Below are 15,881 nucleotides of genomic sequence, written 5' to 3'. Positions count from 1 at the left end.
TCATAAACAGTCAGGCTGGTATCCGCTGACATTTGCCGGTACTTATGTTCCTTTTGTAAACTGTCTGCTCAACATTCACCAGCAAATTAACTAGATGAGAGCTAATGAAACACATGAGAATTATAAAAAAGGCGGATGCAGAATTAATTTCTGGCCAGAGCTTCAACAACTATAAGTAAATATATTGTAGAAAAGAATAAATTCAGGTGGTTTTATAGTAGAATAAAACATTTTAATGGACCTAATGATAATCGAATTAAATTGGGAGGAAATCACTGTGAACTCTGGGCCATAAAAGGTTTGTCTCTAGTTCTCTCACTAAAAGTGGCCCCCATACTCACGTGCAGCCTGAAGTCAAGATTTTAGCCTCTAACACTGCTTTTCACGAGAAGAAGACTAAAAAATTCTTTGCCAAGTAGCTGTTTTCATGACTTGAGGCAGGAGAAAGCAGAGGGCCTGAAATACAGAGTTCTGACCAGAAAGCAAGGCGCCTTTAAACGTCTAGGGCAGCGCTGGGCAGCAGCGGACAGGGTCCCAGGCCAAGGTGTGGGAAGCTCAGCATAAGAATCATTTTTACAGTTTAATCTGAAACAGGAGCTGAGGCTGAACTCAAGGTCCAAATCATCTTAGAACCTGGGACCAAGTCACCCATATCAATTAATGGCTCTGAAGTGCAAAGTCTCACCTGCTGGTCTGTTGTGCCCAGGTCATCTGCCCTCTTAGAAAGGTGCAGAAGTAAGTTTCTGTAAAACCACTGTGCCCAACAAAGGGGACTGATACCAGATAAATTCATTAAAACTATAGTGCATATATATTTTTTTAAGGTTTATGTGCAGTAAAAAATTTTGTAATCACTGTATTTCTGCTTGCTTTTACTGCTAATGTATTTGTAAGAATAATTTCTAATTTTGCTTAAATTGCTTTTAAAACGATTATTATACATATTTAACATATTGAGCCCGAAATAAAGTCTAAATAGCAACAAATGTTTCTCCTTGGATACAAAGTCCTCATAGAAGTTAAGACCCTCCCGTTTCCCACAGGCTTGTTTCTCTTTCATGATCAATCTGGAGATGCCCTCTAGTAATCACTGTCTAGGTCTGTGTCTCCACTACTTCTCACTAGCCTTTGAATTTCGTATGCAGTGATGCTCAACCACAGAAGTTTTGAAATCTGGCATTCTTTTCCTTTCCAGGCTTGGTGTCATGATTGGAGAAGTCAAAGCAAAATCACTGACCTGTGTTTTCTGCCACCAGGTGTATGGCTTTTCCTACACCCTCTGGCAGTCCTCAGCTGTCTTTCCTCATCTCTCAATTATACACTTTAATGTGGTGAATTTTATGACTTGTAAATTATATCTCAAATCAAAAAATAAACATAATAGTTATCTATGAAGAATAAAGAGTTGTCACATTTTGCTTTATTTGCCTCGGGTCTCTATAAACAGTTCTTGCAGATACAGCTAAAGCCCTATATACCCCGGTGATCACCTCTCCTTCCCTACAGGTAGGTATCGACATAATGTAAAGATGGCACATCATCCTTCAAAGGCAGGGTCTGTACCTTTCCTGGCTATGTAAATATCCAACAACACCACCGCAGTGCATCCATACTATTCAAACTTGGTTTTTCACAGTCAACATTCCTCATGAGTTATACATCTTGATACTTGTAGATCTGATTCATTCATTTCAGTGCTGAATAATTTTTGGCTGTATAAATAGAACAAATGTCTGGGCCCCCTTACTGAGGCCAATTAGGTAGTTTCCACCATTTTGTTATTATAAACACTATAGGACCATATCCCTCAAACACTATGAGTTCTTCTAGAGGAAATGCCTAACAATGACATTGGTGGGTCATATGATGTGCACATTATCAACTTTACTTACACAACCAAATTCATCTCCAAAGTGGTTATATCAATCAAGGAGTAAGAGTTCCCATTTCTCCATACCTTGACAATATTTATTAACTGACTCGTGTTTGCCAATGTGATAAGTATGAAATGGTCTCTCATTGCTGTCATTCATATTTCATGGATTAATAGAAAAATCGCAAGGCTTACATACATTTATAATCTTTCTGGTTTCCCAATTTTTTCATAGCCTTTATCTACTGTGTGCTTTATTCTCTCTAGATCTTTAATTTAATACTTTTCAAGTTATATGATTTTTAAATATATCCTCCTATCTGTAGACTGTCTTTTAAGTCTATAAATATTATCTACCATACAGATGATTTTTCTATTTAATATAGTCAAATAAACCAGTATTTTTCCTTACGGCTTATACTTTTTGTGCCGACACCCATATGTCAAAGATAGTCTTCATATTCTAGTCTTTCTGATAGTCTTTTTCTTCTATAAGTTGTAGTTTTCCTCTTCACACTTAGGATTTTATTCCATTTAGAATTCAGTGTCATATATGAAGTTGTAGGTATGGACCTAATTTTATCTCTACCACATACATAGAAGATTATACCAGCAAAGTTTACTAAAAGGTCTATCCTTTCCCATGGACTTGTAATGCAATCTCCAGTGTTATGAATTCCTGTTTGAGTGTGGGCAGTGGGGTGTGGGTGGGTGTGAGTGTATGTATAGATGTGGGTAGTGGATGTGTGAGTGGATATGTGTGTGTATGTCAGCAGATGTGTGTGAGCGGGGATATGTGTGGGAGTGTGAGTAGTATGTGTGTATGTGGAAGGGAGGGTGATGTGTATGTTCCCTAACTATGTTGCACTGGCATATATTTGTCTATCCCTGGGCCAAAAATACGAGTCCTAAGTATTACACCTCTATAATAAGCTTTACATTTAAAGAGTCAGTCCCCTCTTGTTTGTTTGTTTTTTCCAAAATTACTTAGTTTTTGTCTCTTACTCTTCCACTATATTTTAGAATAAGCTCTTTAAAACCCACAAGATTTTGTTTTTCATTTAATTGACAAATATCTTTAAATATCGATTGTTCATATTATTAACAAAATATAGCTAACACTGTCTTTTATTTTCAATCAATCTTACCAAAGTTTGACAATTTCGTTTTTCTTTACAAAGAACCCGCCTTTTATTATTTCTATTCTTCTTTCTCCCCCATTTCAAATTTCTGTTCTTACTTTTCTTATTTCCTTCCTTCTACTGCCTTTTGCTCTCCTAACTTCTTAACTTAAACACTTATCTGATCAATTTTTAGCCTTTTTTTTTTTAATCCTCACCTGAGGAAATGTTTTCATTGATTTTAGAAAGGAAAAAGAGAGAGAGAGAGTGGAAGAAGAGCGAGAGACAGAGAGAAACATCGATGTGAGGAACATCGATCGGTGCCCTACCATATGTGCCACAACTGGGGATCGAACACGCAGTCTGGGTATGTGCCCTAACTGGAATCGAACTCACAACCTTTTGATGTACAGGATAACGTTCCAACCAAATAAGCCACCCAGCCAGGGCTTAAGGCTTTTTTCTTTTACAGTACATAACTCTTAAGGATATAAATTTCACCCCAAGCAAGCACTGGCACAATCTATAAGCCTTATTTTATATTGTTAGAATCAGTCAATTCTGGATATTTCCATTATGACTTCTCCTTTAATTTGAATGATTTTTCATGCTTTTCAATGTCAAATATATAAACTTTCCTTCTTTGTGCATTTATTATTGATTTCTGACTTAACTTCATTGGTCAGAGGACATGGTCTGAAAGAATTAAAGACTGACTTTGTGACCATTTTAAAAATGTTTCACAGGCTTCAAAGGAATATGTATTTGCTAGTTGTTTGCAGTTTTTTCATACGACCAAGACACACAGCTTGTTCAGATCTTATATACTTTTATTTATGTGTTTGTATCTGACCTATCAGTTCCTGAGGAATAAACATTAAAATAGCACATATGGTTGAAAATGTATCCATTCCTCCTTATAAATCAGCCAGTTTTCCTATATATTTTGAAGTTTAATTATTTTATATATAGAAATTCTGAATTATTCTATCTTTATCATCATAACTATTTTCTTTAATCATCATACAGAAGTACCTTATACATTAAAAAGTTTTTGGTCTCCACATACATTCCATTTGGTATAATAGAGCTACACCGGTTTTGTTGCAGGTGTTAACTGCTTAGCATATTTACTTTATATAATTGCAAAACACTGTCCCGAATAATATTAAAAGCATTTGAGTGGATTTGACCTGTATTCTTTAAATCCCACCTTAAGAACTTGCTGGGTGCCCTGAAACACAGGATGTCCTGGAGGACTGGATCTAAGGTTTGAGATGAGAAGCTACTTGGGTAGCGCTGGGGCTCTGGTGTAAGCAACTAGACAATGGAACGAAGGTGGGAAGCTCACAAGTTCAGTTCTGGACCCATTACATCTGACTCGCTTGTAGTCTGGCAAGCAGAACTGTCAGATAGGGAGCAAGTCAAATTAGTCCAGGGTTGATGGGAGAGGTCCAGGGTTGGAGTCATCAGAACACAGAGTGGGTGAGACCCCCAGAAGGAGGGAGGGACGTGGGGGCGCAATCAGCCACACTGAATAGAGGCAAAAGGAGCCAGGCAGTCCATTCAGGACAGTGTGTGGAGACCACCAGCCCTTTAGGAGAAAAGACAATGCCAAAGGCAAAAACATAAAATCCCAAAACTGAGACAAAGTAGGAACACAATTGGAGTTTGATCAAGTGCTCTGCGCACGTCCCACCCCCAGGTGTCCCGGCAACAGGCCCCCTTCCCCAAGCCAACAAGAAGACCACCACACGCAAAGGAAGAAAACAGAAGTGAGAGGCACAGCCATTACAGTCAGGTTGGCTCTTCCTTCAGAAAGGTTTTGGGAGTCACTGAAGCCGACAATGAACCAGACCTTAAAGAAAGCAATCTGTATGTGACTAAAGGGTACATTTTCACCTATGCCCACAAAAGAACTGCTGGGTTGAGCTGACTCCTGTCGTCAGTGTGAGCCAGAAGTCACACAGGTGCACATCTTTATTGTCATTCACACAGGCATCTTCTCAAAGAGCCCACAAGCTGCGATAATAGAGACCCTTACCCCGGGGAGCCCCACGTGGAACGGTCAGAATGGCAGCGTGCTGAGTGGGGTCCTGCCTGCACTGCACTGCACTCCCTGCACCAGCTAGGCAGGCTGGGCCCTCCAGAGCAGGGTGGGACACAGCTTCAAAGAGTCTACACTGTGGTAGGAGACAGCTGTACACCAATAGCCATAACGCCACGGAGGGCAAAAGACCCCTCTGCCTCCACATGATGAGCTGCAATATTCAAAAGGGGACACTGCTTCCTTCTGGGCAGACAGGGGAAGCTGCATGGCCAGATCAGGCTAGTTTGTGCCAGGCCCTGCGGGCAGAATTGGTACACAGAGTCTGCAGAGACAAGTCCTGATGGACAGAAACCAAGAACCCAGTCAGGGGCTCAGCTAAGTCTGGCAGGAACATACACTACATAAGCAGGAGCAGTGGCGGGTTGAGCTGGAAAGACAGGCTGCAGGCAAAGACCAGAAAGCCCGGAACATGTGGTGGAGGAGCGTGCTTGCTTGGGCTTTATCTAAAAGATAATAGGTTGCCAAGGACAACTTCACAGTGGAGGCATGTTGAAATCTGGGATTATATTATTATTGGAGTAACTTCCTAAAGTGTAGATAATTAATACATTTATCCCCAAACACCCATGTGGTGCTGGAAGATTTCCATGATTTCCACGTAAATTTTATCAAAGCAACCCTAACTAAAAATGTGTCATCACAATTGGTATATAAATGTAGATATGGAAAACAGCTTAAGTTAATAAGATGATGAACACAAACCAGTACATATACTATCAAGGGAAGACTCAGAGAAAATCATTTAAAAAAGAAAAAGTTTGATCCAGTCAAGATGGCGGCATAGGCAGACATGGCTTGCCTCTTTGCACAACCACATCAAAATTACAACTAAAATATTTAACAACCATCCGCCAGAACCATCAGAAATTGAATTGAATAGAAGTCTGACAACTACTACAGAATAAAGAAACCACATCCATTGAGATTGGTAGGAGAGGCGCAGACATGGAAGGGCTGGTCTCTCACCATGGGTGGTAGATAAAAATTTGGAGGGGATAACTCAGGAGCGAGTAGTCCCAGCCCCAAACCAGGCCCCCCAGCCCAGGGTTCCAGTGCCAGGAAGGTAAGTCCCCACAACTTCTGGCTGCAAAAACCAGTGGGGATTGGGTCAGTGAAAAAAACTGCTGGATCCCTAAGCAGTTCCTCTTAAAGAACCCACACACGGACTCACCTGCTCAGACTCACTCCCTCTGAGCTTCAGCACCGGGGTAGCAGCTTGAAAGGCACCAGTGGTATACAGAGAGAAACTGAAGTGTCTGGCATCAAGGTGAGCAGAGGTCTTTGTCTCTTTTCTAAACCCTCCCCGCACAGAGACAGAAAGCTGGTACCATATCTGAGACTCCATCAATCTGGTTAACACTGTTTGACTCACCTTGGAGATCTCCAGACTCCACCCCACCCAACTTAAGGGCCCACCCAAGCTGCTTTTCCACATGAATGGCTCCTGCTTCAGAAATTCTTAAATCCCATTAAACAAGCAACAGCTGACCTAGAAATCTCCAAGCCCAACACAAATAGCAACCATCTCAGATTGCTTTATAGCTCTGACAAGGTGCCCTGGGCAAAACACAGGTAGAGGCTGACCTTGGTCTGCACCACCTTGGAAACTGCAGGGCAAGCACACCGAGTGGACAGCAACAGACCACATCAGAGCACTACTACCCTGCCCCTGCAAAGCTGATCCACCACAGAGGGTCGAGGTTGGTGGTCAGTGGTCACAGTCAGTCCTTGAAGCTGACTGGCCTGGGTAAATCCCTCCCATTTATCTGCCAACAGCAACCAAAGCTCAACTACAAGAGGAGGTGTACTCAGCCAACATGAAGGTTGCACCTTGAGTACTCAGCTTGGGTGATGGGGGAGGCTATGCCACTGACCTTACAGGACACCTACTACATTAGGCCATAATACCAAGACACAGAGTCAAAGCGGCTCTACCCAATACACAGAAACAAACACAGAGAGGCTGCCAAATTGAGGAGGTAAAGAAATATGGCCCAGATGAAAGAACAGAATGAAACCCCAGAAAAAGAACTAAATAAAAAGGAGACAGCCAACCTATCAGATGCAGAGTTCAAAACACTGGTGATAAGGATGTTCAGAGAACTCACAGAGTATAGCAAAAAAATAATGGAAGTGAAGGTCATACAAAGTAAAATAAAGAAAAATATAAAGGGAACTAACAGCAATGGGAAGAAAACCAGGATTCAAATCAATGATTTGGAACAAAAGGAAGAAATACATTCACCTAAAACAGAAAGAAGAAACAAGAGTTGAAAAAGAAAAAAAATGAGGAGAGGATTAGGAACCTCTGGGACAACTTCAAACATACCAACATCCAAATCATAGGGGAGCTAGAGGAAAAGAGAAAGAGCAAGAAATTGAAAACTTATTTGAAAAAATAATAAAAGAAAACATCTCTAATTTGTCGAAGGAAATAGACATACAAGTCCAGAAAGCACAGAGAGTCCCAAACAAGGGACTTATTTAAGAAAAAGAAGATCAAAACTATGAACATTAAATGACAACAAACTCACAGCTATCAACAACTGAATCTAAAAACAAAAACAAAAACTAAGTAAACAACCAGGACAGGAACAGAATCATACATATGAGGATCATATGGAGGGTTATCAGCTGGGAGGGGGCAGGGGGAGAAATGGGGAAATGGTGCAGGGACTAAGAAGCATAATTGGTTGGTACAAAATAGACAGGAGGATATTAAGAATAGTAAAGGAAACGGAGAAGCCAAAGAACTTATATGCACGACCCATGGACATGAACTAGGGGTGGGGGGAACTGCTGGAGGGAAGTGGCGAGTACTGGGTGGGCAAGGGCAAAGGGAAAGAAACTGGAACAACTGTGACAGCATAATCAATAAAATATACAGTAGTCCCTCTCTATATTGTGGTTTACTTATCGCGGCCTCACTGTATCGCAGGATTTTTTAAATATTATATTTAATTATTTATCGCGGATTTTTCACTATATTGCGGGATTTTGCGGTACTGTATACATATGTTGTTAAAGTTACGTAGGTTTAAGAGTGTAGAATATGTTTAAGAACATAAGTAGTGTTTATAAAAGTGTGGAAAAGGTTAATAAGGGAGTGGGAAAGGCTACTAAGGGACTGGGAACGTTTTATAAGTGTGTGGGAAGGGTTTATAAAGCCTTAAAATATATATAAATACTAAAATAAATGTAAGGTTCCTACTTTGTGGATTTTCACCTACCGCGGAGGCGTCTAGAACGTAATACCTGCGAAAAGCAAGGGAATGCTGTATGTTAGGAAAGGAAAACATTTACTTGAAAGAGATACAAGAGGTCGGTCTTCAAAGCTGGCTCGCCAAATGAAAACACACAGCAAAGATGAAGATTTGGGAATGCAGAGAATTGCAAATTAAAATGAGATACAACTAGACACCTATTAGAATCAGTAAAATTTTAAAAACTGACAATACCCAATGCTTGCAAGGACTCAGGGCAGAAGGAGCTCACTCTCATTCATTTCTACTGGGAATGGGAAATGGTGCAAGCCACTGTAGAAGTTTCTTACAAAACTAAACACAGTCATATTACATCACCCAGCAATTGTACTCCCTGGTATTTGCCCAAATGAGTTGTAAACTTAATATCCAAACAAAAACCCACACACAAATGTTTATAGCAGCTTTATTCATAGCTGCCAAAAACTAGAAGGAACCAAGACATCCTTCAACACATGAATGGATAAACAAAATTGTGGTACATTTGCACAATGGAATATTACTCAGCAATAAAAGGAAATCAATTATCAAGCCACACACACACAAAAAAAATAGATGAATCATAAATATACATTGCTAAGTAAAAGAAGCCAATCTGAAAAAGCTACATATTGTATGACTAGAGCTGTATGACATTCTGGAAAAGACAAAACTGTAGATGGCAAATAGGTCAGTGGTTACCTGGGGCTCAGGCAAGGGGCTGGGGATGGAGCCCAGGGGATTTTTAGGACAGTGAAACTATTCTGTATTATACTGCAATGGAACCAGAAGGTAGTAAGCATTTCTCAAATGACACAGGTTTTACAGCACAAAAATAAACCTTAGTGTATGCAACTTCTTAAAAGGTCATTAAGGATGTCAGGGGAATCCCAGGACAGAATGTAGAATGTGACAAAAACCTCTGTGTTAAAAATTTACAAAACAACCTCCCTGAGGGATGGAGAATGAGGTGCTGACCTGAGTCACTTTGGAAATGACTGAAGTCTGTAAGAGTAATGGCGAAAGAAACTGAACTTAAGCCCTTGCTCTAGTTGACAAAGCTGTTTCCCAGAGGTATGTGTTAACAACTCTGACGCTGCTGCGCATGGGCACTGGGATGGGATAAGTAGGTGGACGGACAGTGGTGAGAGCCAGGTATCTCACTGTTGGAGTCACACATACACAAAAGGAGGAGGCTAGCATGATCCATGCGGTGGTGGATCGGAGTGGAAACATCAGCATGAACTATTTAGCTCACAGTTACAGATGGCTACACATGGGCACATTTATAGATACATGTGTATACACAGGTTAACATATGCACATGTTTCTCCTGTTCTGTCAGCTAAAAGCACCTAGAAATAACAACACTCCAGCAGTAATATGCACACCAGCACGCAGGTGTTGGTTTCTTATATCATTTCCCAGTAAAAGGGTCCAGGCTCCTGATTCTAGAATGGGGCAGGATCTGTACAGAATAAGCCTGGAGCCTCTTGTAGTGCCAGGAGGGAAAGAGGTGCTTAAAAAGCAAAGCAAAACATACACACATACACAATGACAGGCGCACGTCAAAGGGACACGGGAGCCAACTGAAAGGATTCACATTGGCCTACTCTGGGACAACTGGAGCAACAAAATAAATTAGCACAGAACTGTGAACCAAAGTATAAAATAAACATCCATGAGTCCATACTGGCGTGAACAAATGATTGAAAAAATAGAAAAATGGGAGAAACAGACAAATCCTGCAGATAGTGCCAGCACTCCCTGTGGCCACTCCGTCCTCAGGGAGGGGGAATTCACCATACCCCATGAATGTGCACTGTGCACCTCAGCCTCCTCCCACAGAGGGCGGTGCAGAAGGGAAGAGTAACGTGAAATGGAGAATCCTGACAGGCACACCGCTGCCAGGGGACCATGCCAACACCCACCCACTATGACGGGTCATGCTAATAATATAAACTCTTGACATGTGATGAAAATGTCACTTTACCTCTGTGGTCTTCCTCCCAAAAACCTACACCACAGTGTAACCATGAGGAAAAACACCCAATTTCAATAGAGGGACACCCTACCAAATACCTGGCAAGTAGTCCTCAAAACTGTCAAGATCATCAAAAACAAAGAAAGTCTCATAAACTATCACAGCCAAAAAGAGCCAAAAAAGACATGACACCTAAATGTGGTGTTCTGGGAGGGATTCTAGGGCAGAAGAAGGATATTAGGAAAATACTAAGGAAATCTAAAGACTGAACTTTAGTTAATAATAAAGTACCAGCACTGATCCATCAATTATGACAAACGTCCCATGCTGTGTAAAATGTTAAACTGGGTGTGGGGTGTATAGGGATTCTCTGTACTATCTTTATAATAATTCTGTAAATATAAAACTGTTCTAAAATAAAAAGCATATTTTTTAAGAAAACCTGCAATTAAAGAAAAAAAAGACCAACGTCACCAACCTTTCAGTCATCTGTTCATGGCAGGAAAACAGCAACTTTCTCGCAGTACTGACAAATTCAAATAGATTGCATGTACCTTTGGACATTGATATTGCAGAACTCCAAGGAAAGGCATTTTTTCAAGAAGGTCCAAGTTTACAGGAAAGGCTCAAGATTTTATCATTTGGGCACCATGTAACTTGTAGTATATCTGAGATGCAAAGAGTTTTTCCACCAATTAAGGTATGTTTAGTGGTAATGGAAGCAAAACAAAGGGTCAGCTTTGCCTCAATATTTCTAATTCTTACACTGAATTTAAGCCACTGTATATTCTAGAAGGCAGGCTATCATTTCTGCACACCATAAATTATCCTGGCACTTACTGGACAGTCCTTAACAACAGCACCCTTTGCTGAGCTCTTCCAACATATTAAACACATTGTATGCACAGCTGCTCTCCTCACACCAACTCAGCAAGATAAAGACTAGTATTTCCATTTTCCAGATGTGGAAACTGAGGCCCAGGGAGGCTGAATGCTTTGTCCAAAAGCTTCACAGAGAGCAAGCAAGGGAGCCAGCCCTTAAACTCTGGCCTGCCAGGCACTGGAGCCAACCAGCTTCTCCCTCCCAGGCTAGGTCCTGCCAGAGGCCTTTTGGTCTCTGCACACAGGAGAGAGCAAGGTGGTCTGCCAGCCGAGGCCTTGCCCAGCTGTGAGCAGAGCTCACTGGTCAGGTGGACATTTTTGTGAACACTGCAAATGTTCCTGGGGGAACAGAGGAGCCTTCCTACATGGAGAAAGATCAGGAGTCATCTTGAATCTGTGCCCTTGAAACAAAGCCAGGGTCTAAAAGCTTTTACGGAACCACATGCATCACAGTCATCAATATGCCATTAGATCCTGGACATTAATTCCCTAAAAGTATTTCCGAACCTTTGAAAGGATTAACCCTTTACTGAATTAAATCATCCCCCTCCCAGAAGCTACGGTTTCTGGCTTTTTTTTTTTTCCAACTTGAATGAGACACATAAAGGTTACTTAGATAAAGCAATGTTTTACAAGTGATCCCTTGCACTTTTATTTCCTGAATATTAGGATGACCCCCCCCCCATTTCAGTTTACAAAAGTTCTATGGTTCCCAAACCTCAAGCAGCAAAAACAGTGTAATTCCCCTCCCAGGCTTCTTGATCAATAGCTGGGTTCCTCAAAGGTTTTGGGAGTCAGGGAGTGCCCCAAAAGTCTCCCAAGAAAATTTAGGAGTGATCATCAAACCTAAATGCCCAGGCACAGAGACTCCCGGTGCCCAGCCTCCGGCTGCCAACTCCTCCCACAAAGTGGCCCCATCCTCTGCCAGAACACCTGCCAGAGCCAGAGCCCCCATCTTACCCTCATGGTAACCCAGGCTGTCACCCGCCCACAGTGACACTGTAATCCTGAGGATACTCCTTTCACACAAAAAGACTCCAATACTTTCAAATCTGAGCCTTTCAAACAACACCTAATACCTAGAAAAAGAGAGAAGAGGGCACTGCTAGATTCTCCTCCAAGGAAGAGCTACCAGCTGGACTAACCTTCCTCAGTCCAGCAGCTATTATTCACTGGGGAAGCAGGACTGTGCTTGGCAGTCAGAGAAGCCTGAGCTGAATCCTGACAGTTACCAGTGGAATGACCTTGGGCAAGCCTCCTGACTCTTCTAAATCTGTCTTCCTCACCTTCCCAGGGCTGCATAAGCAGCAACAGGACAGCATGCGCGAGAGCTCAGCACTGCAGCCTAGCAGATGGGTGGCTGCACAGCTCCGCTGACACTGGAGACCAGCCACACACACGAGCAACAGCCTCACTCTCTGACTCCCTCTCCAGGAGCCTAACAACAGTCAGGAAGCATACTGAAGCAGGTCTATCACTCCACCATTCGTATGCCATAGTCCTAATAACGCAACCCATATATGCCAACTGCCTCGGGAATCAATCTGATTATGCTTCCTGAAAGGAGACTCATGTGCGATGGCCCTGAACCTCACAGAATGGGGCCATAGGAGGTCATCGGGAATGCAGATTCTCAGGTCTCACACCTGCTGGATCAGAAGCCAGGGATGCATGTGCACATTAAAGTTTGAGAAGCACTGGCTTAGATCCCTAGAGACCAAAAATCTTTCAATTCCAAAATTTCTGTTAGGGACTATTTCAGACTAGAACGCATTCTCTTCTTCTCATTGCTACTATTAATAACTGGTATACACACTCAGCCAGCATGAAGAGTAAATAGAGACCAGCTTCAAGGGCCTGGAAATAACAGTTGTAAAATGAAAATACAAGTGTGCTGACAAGCCTCATCACCATGAGATTTCCTGTCATCTTTTTACCAACCTCCCTCTAAGCACTTTCTCCTCTGATCAAAGTTTGCAGAGAGAGTGATTTTTTAAAAATAAACATCCATTTCCCAGATGTAAGTACCACTGGGAACTGGAACAGTCTCAGACTGAAGAAGAAAGAGAACAGGAAGTCACTGGCATTTTCTGACATCTTCTGAAAGCCAGTGAGCTCATCCTTACTGTCCACAGTGGACCAGCAAGCGCCACCTCCCTCCACCAGCTAGATGTTCTTAATCGAAGCCGCTAAAAGGCCTCCCATGCCATGTGGGATTTGTGCTAACTGAACCAGCACTTGCTGATTAAGCCAAAGCCTTTCCGCATTCTAGAGCTTTTACTACATGGGAAGTGGGGTGGGGGGTTAAAGGAGCGGAGGATGGGGTCGGGGGAGGGAAAGACAGCAATAATGAACTCGATCTACCACACACCAGTGTACTAGGTTCTGCTACTAGACACCAGCCCAGCTGGGCACCTGGGCAGTGCATGATAGAAAGAATAAGCCTGTCCCTGGATGCTGCAAGACCTAACTAGTCTGGGGACCTGAGCACTGCTATTCTGCCAAAGCCCACAGGTGACTGTCCTATGCACTCAGGGTGGAAAACTGTGACTCCAGGAGAAAGGGTCTGCTAGAATCATTACCACTGGCGTTCTGTAGTAATGAGGTAGGTATTCTAAAATTCAGGACTGCTAACATAATGGTGTAAGTGACTGCTTTGCTACTGGGTGTCCTGAATGGTGAAAGTCTCTAAAACAAATGGAAGGTCCTTTCCAAGACTGGTGTTCACACAACATAAATGCACATGTACAAAAGCACCAGTCTGTCCTGACACTGGACATCCTCTGTGCCTCTCACACCTCCAAGTGGACAAAACTGGGGAACCTGTGGCCAGGCCAACATTCATCTCTGCCTGCTGGGTGTATATGGGAGGAGGTAGTGAGCAATGGTGCGCTACCTGTTTTCACGTGGCCAATGAACTAAGAATGGTTCTTGCAATTTTAAAAGGTTGAGGAAAAAAAAAAAGAATGAGACAGAGATCACACGTGGTCTACATACCTAAAATATTTATGTTCAGACTCCTGGCTTGTGACAACCATAGGTGCCCAGATGTCCCCAGCTTGGGTCCACACTGGTGGGTACTTTCTCTGCCAACCTCATAGCCAAGAAAGACCTGAAATGCCTTAAAAAGGGGAAACCAACATAAGCTCAGTCATCCTAAGAACCTCGAGAAAAAAAACCACTAAGTGCTGAGCTCCCTAAGGAGCAGGGAAAGGCTCTTATCACCATGTACACAAGAAGACCATCCAGTCAGGTGACTCAAGATAAGTCTTCAGAGGCACCTCAGCTGGTGAAAGGCTCCGGCTGTCACTTACCACTGTGCCCACAGGCAGAGTCCCGCTGTGCAGTGGGCCTAACTGCACAGCCTATGGGAAGTCCAAGATGCCACAGAGGCTCTGGCCAAGGTGAGCCTTGAGTTGAAGACATTTCTGGAACTAAGTACAAACTGTATGTCCCTGCTCAGCCTCACAGTTAACCCCAGAACTTGGTTGATCCTGGGAAGGACATCAGAACACATAACACGCAAGAATGACTCACACTCAGGAAGCAAAGTCTAGAACCATGCTACACAGACAGCAATCCCCAGGGGCTAACGAAGAGGGCCAGCAGAGGCCTTCCTGCTGGGTCAGCATGCCCCCAACCAGGCCCACGCGATCCCTCTGACCGACTCTGCAATCAGCTCGCCAAAGCCAGAATAAGAGGCATGCTTCCCTGCGACAGCATCTGTGGAGGCTGACTAAAGAGCACTAACCAGGATCCCAGAAACCAAATGAAGGCAGCACTTGGTGATGTATTCGACAGACAGGAGCGCTCTGTGTTGTATACCTTGCACTGTATCGCATCCCTCTGTAGGTCATCTGGCTCACAAAATTGATTTAGGAGAGATTATTCAATTCCATTTTGCATTTTCATGTTTTGAAACTCAGCCAGCAGCAACTTCTGTTCTTCCAGAGGTCAGAAAGCTATGGACAAGACAATCTCCTGCTGTTGTAAATGGAACTCCATATTCCCTTTATGAATTTCCTGTCAATCTTCAAATTACTTCAAATATGATTGCCCTTCATTTAGACAGTGTTTTATGTCTCCATGTCTACCTTCTTCCCATATTCGATTACCTCGCTGGCTGCAGACAGCTCTCCCCAGAGCCCCTCTGGGCGCCTGTGTGGAAGGGGGTGTTGGTGGACAGGGACAAGGGGGGTAACTGCAGCCTCTGTTTTGCAGCAAGCTGGCTGACCACAGCAAATGTAAGCGAGTATGTCTTTCATTTTAAAGACTCCTGCTCTTAGTCACACTTCCCCACCAACCGCCACAATAGCCCCAGATTCTTTTTGCAGAGAAGCAAGCGAACAACCGTTGCTGGTTTCTCCTCTCCCTCTGGTCGGGCTGTACCTGTCCTTTCCTCATCCACCAGCCACTCCACATTGCCAGTGTCTCCCTCAAGCATCTTCCGCATTTGATACCTGTCGCCCAACCACTCGGTGCTGCCTGAGCTCTCTGTCACCTGACCAGCGGCTCTTCTCAGCTGCTCCTATGGAAGTGTATCTTCTCCCAACCTCTTGACATCAGAGGGCCCTGCATTGGTCCTGGGTCTCCGTCTGTCTCTATACCCCCTTTCAGAAACCCTGTCCATCCACCTACATGCCCAGCAGTCCCAAACCTCTATCTCCCT

At 43.1% G+C, this 15,881-nt stretch overlaps 1 protein-coding gene across 20 annotated transcripts in view; it reads right to left on the bottom strand.

The window, feature by feature from the left end:
* Window positions 1-15,881, bottom strand: part of PCBP3 (poly(rC) binding protein 3) — a 203,939-nt gene that overhangs the window by 144,643 nt on the left and 43,415 nt on the right. For 2 of the 20 annotated variants that reach the window (XM_090272261.1, XM_090272336.1), the window contains exon 1: window positions 14,210-14,284. The exons of 17 other annotated variants lie outside the window; for them this stretch is intronic. The gene's annotated coding sequence lies outside the window, so the exon portion shown is untranslated. Of the gene's footprint in view, window positions 1-12,357; window positions 12,377-14,209; window positions 14,285-15,881 lie in introns of those variants that run through there. One more of the 20 variants, XM_090272268.1, reaches the window with a different exon arrangement.

This window comes from Furipterus horrens, unplaced genomic scaffold (genome assembly GCF_987537825.1).
Source record: "Furipterus horrens unplaced genomic scaffold, mFurHor1.1.pri manual_scaffold_1, whole genome shotgun sequence".
Taxonomy (NCBI): domain Eukaryota; kingdom Metazoa; phylum Chordata; class Mammalia; order Chiroptera; family Furipteridae; genus Furipterus; species Furipterus horrens.
This window is presented reverse-complemented; position numbering and strand designations above follow the sequence as displayed.